The sequence below is a fragment of the Monodelphis domestica genome, chromosome 2 (assembly GCF_027887165.1).
Source record: "Monodelphis domestica isolate mMonDom1 chromosome 2, mMonDom1.pri, whole genome shotgun sequence".
Classification (NCBI taxonomy): domain Eukaryota; kingdom Metazoa; phylum Chordata; class Mammalia; order Didelphimorphia; family Didelphidae; genus Monodelphis; species Monodelphis domestica.
The window spans coordinates 464972325-464990346 of NC_077228.1; the positions used below are offsets into that span (position 1 = coordinate 464972325).

General features: G+C 33.9%; 1 protein-coding gene across 1 annotated transcript in view; it reads left to right on the top strand.

Annotated features, from left to right (window-relative positions):
• SNX7 (sorting nexin 7) overlaps positions 1–18022 on the top strand; it is a 102545-nt gene that overhangs the window by 66530 nt on the left and 17993 nt on the right. The window lies entirely within an intron of this gene.

An 18022-nucleotide genomic window follows, 5' to 3' on the forward strand; every position in this document is an offset into this window, starting at 1 on the left:
ATTAAGCCCAGTAAGATAAGTTAATAGATTGTTCAGATGGCATACATACCTCCTTGATCAGTTTCTTTGAATCTCTGCCAACTCTGCCTCATCCAGGAATGTCTGTTAAGCTCCCAAGTGCTTTTTGAAGCACAATGGACCTCTTTTTGCTTTCTGGAAATGACAGATCTGAAATGAACAAAAATGACATGGGTAGATGTTACCAAGGGAATGTTTCTGACATCAACATTTTCATAGAATATTTAATATTTAATTTATCCCAAAACAGAAGCTCAAAAGTTGTTGGGCTATATGTACATGTAAAGCATTTCTCATTTATGTAGTATGATAATAGTGCCCTCTTCCTATTATGGAGTGGAGGTAACCATGGGGTCCCCAAATTCTTTGAGTACAGCTCAAGCTCTTTCAGGTCCAACCAAAGTGAAAAGGCAGTGCTAGGTTATTGCTATTTTAACTGCAACTGGCCTGCATAAATTTGGGGTATCTCATCACCAAGGTGGCAACAAGTTATTAATTTTTTTCTTGCACAGCAACTCTTGAAAGCCATTTTAACTTATAGTATGGTTGTGATCTTGCTTCATTTGAAAGAGGAATACTCATACAGATTAAATCAGATTTCTAAATTACTGGACTATTGTGATGGAGGACAATATAACTATTTCTATTGTTAATGGGAATGTCACTGAAATAACAAATTGAAACTCTCTAGAGACATAAAGCATGTCTTCTCTGTAAATATGTACCATACCCTGGAATTTGAAGTTTGAAAATAGAAATATGCCAGGGTTAAGTTATTACGTCAATCTCTTGGACTCACTAATGTAGTGCCCTATGAATCACGTTATTAATAAGGGAAACCTAGGAGAACTTTACTATTCAAGAGCAGCATAAAAGTTTATAAGATTTTTTAACCATTTTTTGGGTCATGGATCCTTGGCAATTTGATCAAATCTGTGTACTCCTCAAAATAATGTTTTTAAATAAAATAAATACATAATATTACAAAGGAAACAAAAATATTAAAATATTGTTAGTTAAAACAAGTTAATGGTCCTCAGGTTTAAACTCAGTAAAAACTTACTGATATATAAGAAATTGAAAGCAGCTTCTATAGTTCTAAGCATCCTTTTTAGCATAGAATTCAGTTTCCTAGAGATCCATAGATTAAGGGTAGATTTTTCAGGTAACCTTTGAGAGTGCATGAATTTTTTTTTTCTGCCGATGACTCATGTGACTGAAAATTCAGAGACATTTCACATTCATTTTTTTTTTTTTTGGTAATGTGTGATGTGGAGCTAGATTTCTTAAATAAGTCAAGGACTGAGAGTTGTAACCTGGGGAAAGAAAATTATCCTTTAGGTGGCTAATTGAATATCTGTTTAAACTACCATTCCTAATGTAAGTCAAAACCTGATCATTGACCATATGGGTTTTATAGATGACAGTTTTCAAAGTGCTTGGGTAATTTATCAGAAAATTAGATGTGAGATGTGTGGGGAGGAGGCAGAATATTTTTTGATTGCTTCTAAATATTTATTAGATACTGACAATTTGTATTACCAAGTTACCACATTTAGGAGCAACTCATTTTAGAATGCATATAGAAACCCAACTTCCTACAGCCTACATTTTAAGGATGCTTCATTTGCGTGGAGGTGAAGCAATTTGTAAGGCAGGCAGCAGAGAAAGAGGTGTTGTCAATTTTTATAGTTATTTTTGTAAAGGAAAATGAAAGCTATGCATCTTTAATGGTTTAACAACAACACAGACAGCACTATAGAATAGTTTAAAAGTCTGGTAATTTCCACCCTATGCCTTGTGAATATTATCTCTGAGGTTGTGGTGAACCAGTGTTCAAGTTTTTACTCAAAGTAGATATGATGGTTAGCGCAGATGTATGTAGTATTCCAAAAGATGTTCATATTTCCTTTTTCATTTAGTTTTTTGTATGAATGAGAAACTCGATTGAGAGACTACATCTTGCATCCTCCAGAGTGTCTATGACAAAGGATATATTCAGTTATTTTTGATTGATTTCTTTTTGTTATGCCAAGACCACTGTAATAAATGTATCTCTATAATTGTATCTCTAAATTTCAGAACATGGGCATTTTGTTTTCAGAATTTCATTCTTGACAGCTTATCATCATTCCTCCCTTCCCCCAACAGAATTTTAGGCCTAACAGTTACTTCTATCAGGGCTTTCTCTTGAACTCTTTGAAATCTCTCCTCCCAAATCAAGGATGTGTGTCAGACAGCCCATTTTCTCTCTCTATCACAAATCACAAATTGCACTAGTCATTTTACTCTGAAGGTTCCTATCATTCCACTCCAGCAACTAGTTCCTTCTTGTCAGTGATAATTATATCTAAAAGAATAGGTCCTTATTATTTTCTCTTTGCCTTTTGAAGAATGAAGCTATCTATAGGGTGAATCTAGAAAATTATTAGCTGTTCTATGAATAAATGCATTCTCCTCTTTGTGCATTTCACATTCTGAACTCCTCATCTATTTCCTAAATTTCTCTATGTGGTCTGCAGTATACACTTATGGTATGATCACTCCCCACCCTAGTGTTGATTTTGTCAAAATGCTTCCCAAAGTAACCTCCCAAGATGCTATAGCTTCTTTTAATGAAATTCTATACTCTCTTTTTCCTATACTATTTCTTTTGAATAAGTTATATCCTTTGAGAACCAGATCTTTGTTTTAATCCCTCCAACTCTGAGATGCCTCTGTAGTAAAATTTACTTTTTAGTGTTAATTTCTCTAGTTCACTTTCGTGATACCCATACATTATACATTTGTGTATAGATATAGGGAGCCATGAGCTTTATCCCATGCTCCCTTCTTGGATTTATCTCTTATGGATTTCTGGATATTGACTGTAAGTCAATTAGCAAGTAAAGAGAAGCATCCTGAGCACAATGAGGAAAATGCAGGCCTTCCACAAGCATTTATTAAGTGTTTCTGTGTGGAATAAAAACCTCTTTCCCCAAAGCAAATTACTATTCACTTTAAGGAAGTGTTCTTCCCATCTTATCTTCTATCAACAAATTTCTGAATCCCAGAGGATTGCAGAAGATGTATGTGTTACAGGATGATTTTTTACTCATGTCAAGGATTTGAGGTTAAAACTCAGAAGAAATTCTTATATATCAAAAATTCTAATATAAAAAATGTTGATTTGCAGTGTTCCATATCTATAACCCCTAGCTTCAACAAAGGTGTGTTTGTATGGGGAGAAGGCTAAGTATACCTCATTTAATTTATTTTGATCTAAGCTTAGTATTTAATATGAGTATATTGTAGACATCATCCGTATTCCCACCTTTGTAGATTCTTATTATGGGAAATTTTTTCATAACTAAGGACTATTAATATAGACTATTGAAGAATATAAATATATATGTGTGTGTGCATATTATTATTATTACAATAAACCATCAGTTTCAATGACATTTGTTATAGAGGGCACTTTCTTATGTAAAATGAGGTAAACAGGTTTAATTTCTGCCTTTGGTTTGATTACTTGTCCTCTGAGACAGACAAGAATTATATAAAGACAGGTAGCAGTAACCTAAAATGATAAATCAGTGTATCAATGGAAATTGCTAGTTGGAGGGAAAAAAAAGCTTGGCATCAGATATTTCTGATAAAGGTCTTATATCTGCAATATAGAAGGAATAAATGTATGATATGTTATTATAGATAATGACACAAAAATAAGACAATGTGATATAGTGTATAAAGAATCATCCTTGAAGTCAGAAAGGCCAGAGTTTAAAGGACATAATAATGACTCTGACTCTGGGCAAGTTTTCTTAGTAATCTAGGCCAATGGAATCAAACTCAACTAGAAATAGGGCCATTAAACCATATGTAAAGATCCTTTAAGGTCCATGTGATTAAAAAATCACAGGTTAACATTATATATGTTCTGTTGTATTTTTCTTCACTTTGTTGAACGTTTCCCAATTGCATTTTAATCTGGTTCAGGCCAATCAGCCTCTGCTCTAGGAAATTCTCTAAGACTATAAATTACAGAAAAGATGATTGCCTGCATTGATAAGAGGGAGTTCTCCACTACTCCCCCAGGAGTACTCTGTACTAAAGACATTCTAATGCTCCTATGAAAACCCTATTCCAATAAAATTAACAAATAGTTTTCAAAAATATAAGCTAGAAACTATTAATAACTATATGAAAGATTGCTGCAAATCATTGACAATAAAGAAAGAAATACTACAAATGAAAACAGCTTAGAACATGGTTCTTCACTTTTCTGTCATAGATCTCTTTGGCAGTCTGGTGAAACCTATGGAGTCCTCAGAATAATGTTTCTAAATCAATAAAATAAAATATATAGAAATATATGGAAAGAAAATCAGTTATATTGAAATATATGTGGGTATCTATCTATCTATCTATCTATCTATCTATTTATCTATTTAAAGTTCTTGACTCTCAACTTAAGAAACTCTGATTTAGAAGTTTTACCAACCAGCATATTTGTAAATATGACAAAAGATGGAAATAGATTAATATTGGAGGGACTATAAGAAGATTAGCATACTTATACACTTTTTGGGAGCTATGACTTGATCTATTACATTTGATATATATATATATATATACATATATATGTATTCCAAGGAGATCAAAGACATAAAGAAAAGCCTGACACCAAAATATTTATGACCATGTCTTATAAAAATATTTGTTTCCCAATTATATGTAATAATAATTTTTAACATAAATTTTCTGAAATTATAAGTTCCAAATTCTCTCCCTCTATCCCTTTCCTGAGATGCTAAGCAATTTGATCTGGGTTATACATGTATGATCATTCAGAACATATTTCTGTATTGGTCAAGTAGTGAGAGAATAGTCATTTAGAACTAAAACTACAAAATAAAAACACATGAATAAGATAAAGTGAAAAATAGTATGCTTCCAATCTACATTCAGACTCCACCAGTTCTTTTTCTGGAGGTGGATAGCATTCTTTGTCATAAATCCTTCAGATTTATCTTGGATCATTCTGTTTGCTGAGAAGAGCTAGGTCGTTTACAATTGCCGTTACCATGTGAAATGTTCTAGTACTGCTTACTTCACTCTACAGCAGTTCATGTAGGTCCTTTTAGGTGTTTTTGATAGCAGTGGTTTTGTGTGTATGTGTGTGGTAGCAAAAATGGGCAAACAAAGCTTATCAGGTGGTGAATGGCTAAACAAATTGTAGCATATGAATGCAATCAAATATTACTGTAACCTAAGAAAAAGTGAATAAAAAGATTGCAGAAGCATGGCAAGACATATGAGCTGGTGTTAAGGTGAAAAGAATAGAACCAGGAAAACAATGTAGAAGTTCACTAAATATAAATGGAAATAGAAAGAAAGAAAGCTAGCTCTGTAATTTTATGACCAAACATAACTCTAGGGAAGAGCAGAAAAATTATATCTCCTTCCTTTCTTTGAAAGGTGGGCAAATTTAGATGTGAATAATTGCATATACTGTTTGACTCAATGTATTTTTACTATTTTTTATCTCTAATTTTATATTCTTTGTTCGAGGGGATAGCTTCCTGTGTAGAGGAAGGGTGAAGAACTATATTTAGAGATGTGATTGATATAAAAGCAAAAGATATTAACAAAAAGATTTTTAAAAAGTCAAAAGTCAGATACTTATGTTTGAAGATGCACCATGGCAACATGAATAGAGAGCTAACTTCAGAATCAAGTAGAATTTGTTTCAAATTCAGGCTCTGATATATACTAGCTGTTGGATTCTACAAAAATCATTTGACTTGTCAGTGCCCTGGGAATCTCCTAATCTAAAAGGTATTTAAAGAGGGAGTTTCTTTTTCCAGAGAGTTTCCCATACTCATAAAATCCCAATTTCTAACCTATTTACAACTTGGTAGTGACCTGATGGAAACAGGAATTTTGGAAATTATGCAATAGATGAATCACTGTCAATTTTCTGGTTGTATGTGTTGGTGATAATTTATGGTGATGTCATTTCAAAAGCTGTTTAGAATGACAGAAAGGGGACGATTTGACTACTTTATCCAGACATGATATTCTTTCATGAGACTGGGATAGAGAAACTTATCCTTCTGGATACCTCAAGTTTCAAGAGTTAAGGGGTATATGAAGAATAGAGGAATGTTGAAATTCAACTAGGAAAACGTATGTTGAAACAAGGCCACAGAATAGTTTACAACTCTCTGAAAGTCTGAAAAAGAGTCAGCTTGTAACCATCTTTGGTTCTTCATCTTTTATGAAACTGTTACTCTGATACTGACTCTTGAAACTATGTCAGGGGAACTCAGACTCCTGCAGATTCCACCAAAGTGCAGAGGCTGTGGGTACAGGTTCAGAGAACTGCTTGTCCTTCATTGACTAGTTTAGATAATTGCTCAGAGGCTTGTTGCTTGGTTAGCTATGGAATAGTGAATTATTTTGGCCTTGGAAACTTCTTTTATATTATATTTCACTGTCTTGCCCAGGATGGAAGAACAGCATTCACTCATGCACCCAGTGCCATAACTGATCAACAATTCCCCCACTCTGCAGGCAGTCAAATTGTTCTCCCCATCCTCAAAGGGCTCACCATAGTGCTAGACAGTGAAGATACCCAATCTCTTGAGCCCTACTACAGCTTTGAACTCCAACACTCAAGCAATCAACCAAGCTCAGACTCTGCAAAGGACAAGTGTATGCCAGCACATCCATAACCTCTGTGAAATATGAAGTCTTCTACCAAGTTGTAAGAAGCTATAATCCATGTCATTGTAAGGAATACCTACTCAGAAAATAATGGCCCCTTTATGTATTAGAGAAATAATGAATAATGTAAGAAGTACAAAAATCAATAGATTACATCATTTTCCAAGCCTACTCTAAATGCTGACTATTTGTTTTTTCAGGAAGATAAATAAGAAAAACATCAGGTCTGAGGCTTTATCTTTTAGAAATATACTTCATGTCTATTTAAGAAAAGAAAAACAGGACATGTCAAATTCTAATAAAAGAAGTTAGGCAGAAACAAATATGGAAGAGGCACCACTAACTTTGTCTACAGCTCAAACAAGTCACTTAACCCTTTTGTTCTTTAGTTTCCTCTTTTGCCAAAAGAAAATTGGACTATTAACAATTATATTAATTTTAAGAGAAATGATTTGGATTTTGAATTATATTTTGTGATTTTCTGAGTTTTCATTATTTCCTTTTCCAGAAAGACTGTGGGAAGAATCCATCTTATTTTTTCCCATCAAATAAGTGAGGAATTTCATTGGTAAGGGCTTCTTTTTGAAAATAAAAGAATAATATGATACATTCAAAGGTATCTTAAAAGGATCAGCTTGTTAATCATGTCTATGCCTAAAGAGTGATACATAGTCCAGAATGTTCAGGGATTTGATTCTTCAGACTTATCTTTCTTCTCTCATACTTAAGAAAACACTATAATTTTACACTTAAACTCTTATCTCTCTCTCCTACAATTAAATTAATATCTTTTTTCCTCAAAACAATGTGTCAAATTAGGACTGTTTTTAAATTGTATTGTCTTGTGATTTAGTGGCATTCTAAAATCCACATATTTAGATATTGTACATTCTGCTATATTTTTGAGAACTTAAAAAAATCTTTATTTTTCTGAATACCAGAGATTTTGCCATGTGAATAAGCATATTCTGTTGATTTTTCTATTTTGGTGAAAAATGAAAAAGTCATATAGTAAGACAGTATTTGGTGCTGTAAAACTATATTTGCTTATATTATTTATATGCATGTATTTGTAAGCAATATAACTTGCAAATGAACTATATGGAAAAATCATGAGGAAAGCAGCTAAGGGAATATGACTGATTCTTCTTTATATAGTTATCCAGGAGAAGTATTCTAGGATACCTGCTAGCTGTGTGTTAGCAAATTCTTCTAGGTAGACACATGAGGGGTAAGGATCCTTGATATCTTGTTTGGTACTATCTTCCTGATTTCTGTGGCAGAAGACCAACTGGGAAGGAAGATAATAGAACAGACTTTAATTGACCTGTACAGAACATTATGTTCAGTGTTGTGGGAGATACAAAGATTAGATGCAAAATGGGTCTACCACCTACCCTTAGGGATCTTATGATCTAATACATCTCAGAGGTGTTTGGAAATAAGAATTAGGATATCCATAAATTCAATTGGTACCTTATTCATGTAAATACTTTATTAGTGTAAATAATGAATCCCTTGAAGTGGTTACTTGTCTTCAAATTTTCACTATTCAGAGTTATAATTATGTAAAATACTGTAATTTATTTCATTGCAGTGGAAGTAAGTTGTAAACATCCAAGTAATGCAAACACTTCAGAGGATTCATTGATGATTCACAGTAATAGGGATCTGGACCATGAGGATGGAGAGAGTCAGGAATGTTCATATTGCTGTGTTCAAAAATGACTCCAGACACTTATTGGCTGTGGAACCCTGGACAAGTCATTTTACCCTGTTTGGCTCTGTTTCCTCATCTGTAAAATTAGCTGCAGAAGGAAAAGGCAAATCACTGCAGTATTTCACCAAGAAAACCTCAAATGGAGTTCTGAAAAGTTGGGCACAACTGAAATGACTGAGCAACAATGAGGATCTAAGGCTCTAGTGTAGATCTAGATGTATAAACTCAGAAGACATTTGCATAGAAGTGGTACAGCATTTACAACCAAAGGAAGTGAATACATTGCTGATAGAAATGAGGGTGGGATATAAGGATAGATCTTTGGATAATAATGGAAGAAGATGAGCTCTTAGAAAGGTTTATGTATCCCTGCTGCTAAGAATATGGCCTAGAATCGATGAGGCATATAATAGGTCATAGAATTATAATTGAAAAAGATCTTAAAAGACTACTGATTTTGAGCCCAATGCCCTCATTTTACAGGTAAACTACAAAATGCTAATCGTTTCAGAAGAGAACTTTAAACTAGTGATTCTGAAGCCAACAGAGGAGAGATTAACAAGTAAGGATAGAGATGGTGTAGATGGTTAATGATATCAAACATGGCAGACAAGTCAAGAAAACCAACAATTAACATGGGACATTGGATGTGTTTCAGAGGTACAGCTTTAGAGAGCAGTTTCAGTATATTATTGGTAAGAGAGATTTGATCAAAAGGAGTTTAGAACAGAGGTACTAAGGAAATAGTGGAATTAAGTTTAGATCATTTTTTCCAAGGAGGAAATTTTCAAGGAAGCAGATTTATCAATGATGGTCAAGAGATAAATCCAGTAAAAGCTGAATCTTCAAAGGGACAGGGGAAAACATTTACAACTGAGGAGACTTGAACGTGATTCCTTCTGTTTTCTCAGCCAATGAGAATAATCTTAGACTTGCGAAGGAAATAGCAAATTAAAAAATTGATATATTTATATGACATATTAAGATTTGCAAAGTACTTTACATGCTTTAATCACAGAATATAATCCAAAGTCTTCATGATTATCTTGTGGATAAGATGATGATAAACATAATTATACTGGCTAGATAATATAGTACATTTAGGTGAATTTGGAACTAATTGAGTTATTGGCCCTAAAAAGCAGGCCGTGGTAGGTCATTATCTACTCAGAATCATGTCTATAATATAATTCCTTAGAAATTTATCTATATGTGTAGTTCAATATTTTTATCAGTACTTTGGATAAAACTATTGATGGAATAATTATCAAATTTGCAAAAAATTTGAAACCTTAATATTACTAATAACAGCCATCATTTCAAAAGAGTCAAAAGTATACAATCAGGGGGCAAAATAAATAAGGTTAAAAGAAAAGAGATACTGAATTATAGGATCCTAAATTTAAGAGTTAGAAAGTATTTTAGAGGAAATCTAGACCAATTTTCACTTTATAGATGAGGAAAATAAGGTCCAGGGAGATGAAGAGGCTTGCCTAAGGTTACACAGGTAGTGAGGAGTAAAGTCATGATTTGAACCCAAGTCCTTCGACCTTATCCAATGTTCTTCCCACTGGACCACTCTCCTGGATGTAGAGCTCCAATTTTATTTGCTCAGTTGCCTTTTGGTCCTTGATCAGCATCAGGAGATGATTAGCAAATTCTATCAGATTATAGGTAGAACACTTTTCAAAATATATAGAACTACATAGTAGTGAGCTATATGCACATATATGTACTATATGTTTATATTTACGTGTATATGTATATTTACATATATAATATATGAATATATTATTTAGACCTCAAACATCATTCTCTATAATATATTATTACCATACGTACTATGAGTAAGCTATGACCAGAGTAATTTTCCATCTACTCGAAATCAAAACCTTGTAGTAGGAGGAAAGTTGTCCTTAACAGAAAGGTGGAAAGATACTTGGGACAATCTTCTTGTCAAAAACTTTAAAAATATTTTTCCACTTTAAAAATGGTTTCATTCTATTATACATCAGAAAATCTACATTTTAGTGTTAACATGTAGTAGAAAATTCTAAAAGAAAAGGTTAGGAAGTGATTGAAAAATACCTTTTGTACCTGGTTTATTTTAAAGTTTTGCTTTTTATAAACACTTTCATTTGGTGAGAGATAAGAGAGTCTAGGGACTACAAGTGTGGATAACTCAGAGAAAACAAGAGGTAAAGAGATATATCAGTGATAGAACTGGAGAGTAATGGGAGAACAGTTAGAAAACCATATAGATATGACCTCAGAGAGTTAAGATTCTCTTGATTATGCTAGCAGTGGAGTTGCATCCCAGCCATGAAACTAAATTTCCCCATATCCCACGATACAACTTGTATCACAGAATATTAGTAATAATAGTCATCATTCATATAATGCATTAAGGTTTGCAGTCATGAACATATATCATTTGATTCTCACAGCAATCTTATAATGTAAGTGCTACCAGTATCACCATTTTTCAGATAAGGAAACTAAAATTGAAAGGAGCTTGCCTAGATTTCCCACAGCCAGTAAGTAAATCCTACATCAAGGATTTAAATTCAGGCCTTCCTCAATCCAAGACTAGCATTCTGTCCAATATGCTCCTTTGCTGCCTAGATTATAAAGAGAAATGGATCCTTTATTTTGTCCTACCCATTCATTTTACAGATGAGAAAATGACATCCATATTCATATAGGTAAATATGTCAGAGATAAGATTTGAACCCCAGTCTTCTGACTCCAGAGTTAAATTCTTCTACCATATAATATTTTGATTCCTTAAAAAAAAAGAAAAAAAGGATTTACTATGTCATCTTATCCAGAAAGCATAGATTTGGAGTGTAAGGGACCTTGGAGGGCAATAAATCCACCTACCTTATTTTATCAATGAAGAATTTTAGCTGTAGAATAGTTAAGTGACTTGCCCAAGATTACACAACTTATGAATATCTCAGGTGAGATATATCTATCTATATATATAGATATATTTTTCTGACTCTAGATTGAGTTCCCTAACTGTTATACTTGGTTTAATTTCTTAATTTAATTTATTTTAATTTTATAATTTAATTTTTAATTCAAATAAGGTTACTTTAAATAAATAAATAAGGTTTAATTTAAATAAGGAACATACTTCTTGCAATATGCATTTCCACATTGTCTTACAAGGGGAATTATTTTTGATGGATGGACTTTCTTATCCAAGCCACTCTAATTTTATACAGAATAAGAGCCTTGATTTTCTTTTTTTTTTTCGCTTATACTGATTTAATTTTAAATTCTGGAATTCCTAAGTGTATATTCTCCTTATCTTGAGCCTGGAAGTAATGCTAAGGTCAGAAAAGGGGTGTGTGTGTGTGTGTGTGTGTGGGAGGGAGGTGGGGAGAAATGAAAATCAAGGTAGCATCATTATAGAAGTTGTGTTTTGGAGAAATTAGTAGTGGATGGTGACTCCCAGATCAATTGATCTAGTGGTGGGAGGAATAGGCAAGGCCAATGTTAAGGTTGAAATGAAGGCAATCTTGATGTGTGTGGGTTGGTTACACTGGGATATATTGTTTGATTAATAATATTTTCAGTCCTCCAGATATTTAGAGATAAATTGAAAAGACTTTTTGGACTTAGCATTTAATTTATCATATAGTGGGTATTGTGCTGTAATTAGTCATTTAAAGCAGAATATTGTCAAAGAAAAATATTTTGTACTGCCTCAGCATTAGAGAGCTCCATGGAGACTTCAAAGGAAGATTCATTTCTTAACTTCTCAGAAGCCAGTATATTTACTTTTATTCTAACAGTATAATATTAAAAAACATCATGTTTGATTTAGAAGATAGAGTTCAGATCTGGCTTTAGACACTAACTGTGTGACTGTGGGGAAGTCATTTCTCCTCTGTCTGCCTCAGTTTCCTCATCTGTAAAATGAAAATAATTTTTCCATTTCAGGGTTGTCATTGAACTCAAATGATATAATAATTGTAAACTGTTTAGTTCAGTGCTTGACACTTAATAAGCCATATGTACAATTTTAGTATATTAATATTTTCACCTCATTAAGAAAAAGAAAAGACAACATTTTCCAGAAGGAAGTAAATTATTTATACTATTTAACCTGAACTTTTAAAATAATGGTGTAAGTTATCCAAATGCAAGAATTTTACAATTGAAAAGAATTTGTCTAAAGTTTAGTAGTCTTCTTATTCCAGAGATAACTAGAGATTAATGATGGAAATAAGTAAAGCCTATGAAAACTTTTGGTAAGGGCAAAAGAAGTCATGAAAGGAGAAAGGAGGGAAGAGCATATGAGAGAGAAAGGGAGAAAAAAAAAGAAGGGTAGAGATCAAAGGGTATGATGTACTAGTCAGTATTGTTAGAGCATCTCAGCTAAGTTACCTTGTCCTCACTTTTCTTTCTTTTCATTCTATTTGGCAAATACTTGTTAAGTGTTGCTTCTGTGCCCAGAACAGTAATAGGCTTTAAGGATACAAAGGTGAAAGTGAAACAGTCCATTTATGATAACATAATGCATACACAAATAAATATGAGCTAAGATATAACAGGGGCAATGAGTAGGATCCTGTCAAAGAGCTCCAGGATAACGTGAGGAGGTTAATTTCATAATTCATCCAAATTGTATGGTAATCAGGAAAGTACATTAAGATGGTTATTTTGACACTTCTGTTGAAGGATTAACTAAGGGAAGGGTAAATTCAGGGGGAATCTATGATTAGATCCATATTAGAGTAATCTATGGGAGAGGAAATTAGAGCCTGAAATAGTGATTAGATAGAATACAGGAGTAATATAGATGTGAGAGATATTGTGTTCCCACCACTGAAACTTCACTTTTGGAACCTTAGAGATATCTTTGATGTCCTTCTGCAACACTGACAACTCACATTAATCAATCACTGTCAATTCTTATTTCTCAGTTTCCTTTCACTCCATTCCCATTATCACTACCCATTATGTCAGAGCCTTCTTACTTTGGTCTGGGCCAATGTAATAGCATCTCAGTTGGTCCACATGACTCCAGCTTTCTTCCCCTTCCAATCCATCCAAGATGTGGATGCTAGGTCTTTCCAAGTAATCACACTCATCATGGCACTTCATTGCTCTTTCAAAGGACTTTTCACTCTTTCATCCTGAAGACCCTATTCCTCACCACAGAATTCAGTGCTATCTACCATGTAACTCTATCCCATAATTTTCCATCTTTTTACCCCTGTATCTCTCCACCCTGAAAGGTGGTGATGAGGAGAAAGTGAATTTTAGTCACAAAAGATGAAAGGGGCAGGTAGGCGGCTAGTGGCCTGAGAACCAGGATTAGAGATGGGGGTCCTAGGTTCAAATGTGGCCTCAGAAGCTTCTTATTTCTGTGACCCTGGGAAAGTGACTTAACCGCCCTTGAATAGCCCTGGCCACTCTTCTAGCTTGAAACAAAGACATGGTATTGTTTCTAAAATAGAAGATCAGGGTTAAAAAAAAAAAGATTGCCCTTTTCAATGAATTGAGGAAGAAAGAGCACTAGGGATATAAAAAGAGGCAAAAGATAGCCCCTATCCTCAAGGAGCTCACAGTCTAATTGGGGAGATAGCAAGCAAACAATTATGTACAAACAAGATACCCGCGTATATATGTTCATATATTTGACAGACTGCTGTAGAGACAGAATCTGGGATTTCATGAGTCTGAGGGAATGCCTAGTTGAGGAAATACCCTCTCTTTATGCAGATCACCTTCTCTGCAACTTAACAGTTTAGTTAGTTGCTTAGAGCACTGAGTATTTAAGCAACGTACTCCCTGTGGTCCAACTAATAATATCAGATGCAGGGCTGCAACCTATGTATTTCTGGCTTTGAAGCCTTTTCTTTAGGAACTATATAATATTGCCTATCTGAGAAATAGTGTCATAGACATAGGACTTAAAGACTTACAAAATTGCTGTCTTAAGTTCCTTTTCTCCCCACATTTTACACTGTATTTTAATTTAATAGGTGAAATACTTCTGATGATTGAATATAGACAACACATTTAAATATCTTATAACTCTAAAACGTACACCTCTGCTATTTTACAATTTTCCTAACATTGAAATATTGCACTGCAAAACAAAATAATTGTGCCAAAAATAGTTCACAAGCAATAAATATAACTAAGTTTAGAGCAAATGTACTTATGTGTTTTAATGAGCTTTATATAGTGGATGGTGGTAGTTTATGATTTTTCTTAAATAAGCAGTCATTTTCCCCCAATTTTAAAATTTTCTGCCCTGTACTGGCTTCTGTTCTAGTTTATAAAAAGTAAATATAGCTATTACAAACAACCAATTTAAATTATTTGTTTATATACCAAGTCTCTTATCCCAAACACAAGAGGGCAGTACTTCAGTTGTTTTCATCACTGACATATTTTAAATGCTCTGAGGGAGACAGCTCAGTCCTTGTGGGAGAAAGAGGCAAATTGGATTCTTTACCCTCCCACTGATCAATCTCTCTAATGGAATTATTTATTTATCCCAGTTCATATTACCTTATCTAGACATCTGTTCTATTTATCATGGTATTTTGAATCTTTTTTCCTTGTTATGTTGTCATTATCTACTATTATTTCTAAACAAATATGCTCAAAACAATTAATTTTAATAAAACTGGGCTACATTAAAATAATGATGATAATTTTTCTAATTACTATATCAAATATGACCAATATTTAAAATTCCAGTTAAAAAAGCAACCAATGTCTCAAAAATAGTTTTTTTCATATTTGTGAATGTTGAATGTAGAGATTAATCATGAAAATTCCCTAATTATATTGATGATTTTAGAGGGTGCCAAATTATATGGATGCTTCAGAACTGATAATAAAGGAGTTTCTGGGTAGATTTTTATTCCAGAACCTAAAGCTCTGGCAGGAAAAGTAGCTCAAGTCCCCACTTTATATATTTCTGTTAGTAGCCTACATGATTTCTTGATGTCAAAAAAGATTTACCAAAAAGTCAAAATGTTACCAATCTTCTCATCTAGATATACTCTCAAGAATATCTCTTTTTCCATATACCCCTGAGAGAATAGAGTTCCTATTTCTGCTCAATGTATTCCAACCTTATTATCATTGTGAGGTGTTGGTGGTGGAGGGGCTCTGATCTCATAGCAAAATGCAATGCAAAGTCCAGATTCTTTTCTTTTTCTATATTAGGCCTTTGCCATTATTTTTACTTTGGAGGGTCACATACACCATCATCTCCAAGAACTTATCTCTGCCCTGGAATTCCAGTTTTCTCATCAAAGGTCTGATTATGGCTAAAATTTGTGTTCCTAGAAATACCACCACAAAGGATGGTGATGCCCAGCAAATCCCTCTTGTATCCCTTTTCTCTTGCTATTAGGAGCCTTCTAGGGATGTTCAATAACTCCTCAATTCTAAAAGAATGCCCAACTCTATAACCCTGAGACAGAAAGTTGCTTGGAGAGGCATTGATCCTGCCATTGTCCAGTTCCCATCAGTTCCTACTCTTCAGGAATTCTCTTCTTTCTCCCAGTGCCTATCCCCATAAAGAGGTTTGTGTTAGGTTGTTCAGCAGCTTACTCTTGAGGAGACATTTTCAACAGTCCTTTAGGTTCTAAGGTTCAAGAACTCACATCATTCAGACTTTCTGTTACTATTCTCCTTGGCTGATATATTTATGTGCCTTTATCACTGCCTCTCCAGGGATGGACCCTGGCATTCAAAGCCTAGGAAGCTGGTATCCAAGCATGCTCATTACCCCAATATAGCCCTACTTGCCACTACTTCTTTTCCTGGGAAACTACCATTTCTGAAGGTTTTGGGGTCATGTTCTTGACTCTCCACGGATTGGGGCCAGGAACTTTGTATCTCCAAGAGATCTTCTCACAGGCCACATACAGAAAAGAAACAGTTAAAATAGTATTGACTCTCCTTTATAAAAACTATCACAAAGGTTATGGAATATCTGAAAATGTCCATTCGACAAAAGTCAGTCATCTAGCTCATCGTTGCTGCTGAGTTATCCTCAGCACTGATAATTGAGTTGTGAGCAAATAAGTAGAGAGAATATTGGTCTGGGAGTCAGGAAGACATGAGTTTAAATTCAACCTAGGTAAGTCACTTAATTGTCTCAATTTCTTTATTGGTAATATTTGGATAATTATAGCACCTACCTCATGGGGTTGATGGTCAAATGAGCTATGAATTGCAAAGCATTGAGCACAGTGGCTGGTACATAGTAAGTGTGATATGAATGTTATTATTATTGTCGTCCTGGAGCTGCTTAAGGATGTTTATTTATATAGAGACAATAAAATGATTTACTCAAAAATTCTAATTAAAAGCTCACCAATATAGAAGCTTTTCAACCCTCTTTATTACCTTTTCCTAGACCACACCTTGTAGCCTTTATTTTATTTAGGTGTATACCACAGCCTCTTTACTGTTAGCCTACTCTCCCTTCTCTTTAAACCAAATATTTATTTTGTTGGTCTGAATTTCTCTTAATAACCTTCCAAGGTACTAAGATACAAATTTGCAAGAAGCCTTTGGCCACTGCTCCCTTGTTTACTGCTTCCTGCTTGATTAAAGCTTCCTGCTGCTAAGGATTTTGACCAGAAGAGGAGGTCAATCTCCATATCATTATGTATAAAGAGAAGAGTTTGTAGCATTAATGGTTTTCAGCCTATCTCCTTTCAGGGTAATCTGGGGCCCTGGAGAAGCACCAGAAATAGTCCTGAGAGTTCCCTTTTATTCATACTTATTGAGTGCAAACTTTCTAATGAAGATCTAGTGCAATATTCTTAGAAAAGGCAATATTCCCGATATCTCAGAATGTTTTTAAAATGGAAAATATCTAATAGAAATATAACTTTTAAAATTAAAAATTTTATATGGTACTTGAAATTTATTTTTTTTATTTGAACTTAAAGCTTTCATACAGCCAATAACAATATGGTTTTTAGTACATTTCATAAGCAAAGTGCTTAAAAGGCAGACTTTTTTACCTGAATAATGAGAGTCCTTATTCCTGAAAGCCATTCCTCTCTTAGTGTAGCCCAATATTTCATTAGCTCTTTTGGTTACTTTATCACACTGCTGATTCATATAGAATTTGAAATTTACTTAAACCCTCAGATTTCTTTTGGAATAAATGTTTCCTAACCATGCCTGCCTGTTTAAGACTTTGGAAGCTGATTTTTTTGTGCCCAAAATTTCCATTTATTCTTTTTAAATTTCACCTTATTAGATTCATCCCAATGTTTCACATAAGAAAAATCATTTAGATCCTGCTGACCCTTTGATCCACTGTTGGCCCTCCTGGCTTGGTGTCATCTGCAAATTCAGTGAATATACCAGATATGTATTTATACTGGTCACTGACAAAAATGTTAAAACAGTAGAGAAACCTGAGATTATCCACTTGAGAACTTCTGCCACCGACATGGAACTTTCCACAACTACTCTTTGGATCAAACCATCCAATAAGTTCAGAAGCCATGTGAATATATCTTAGTCCAATTCTTGTCTATTAATGTCACTTTGTTTCTTCAT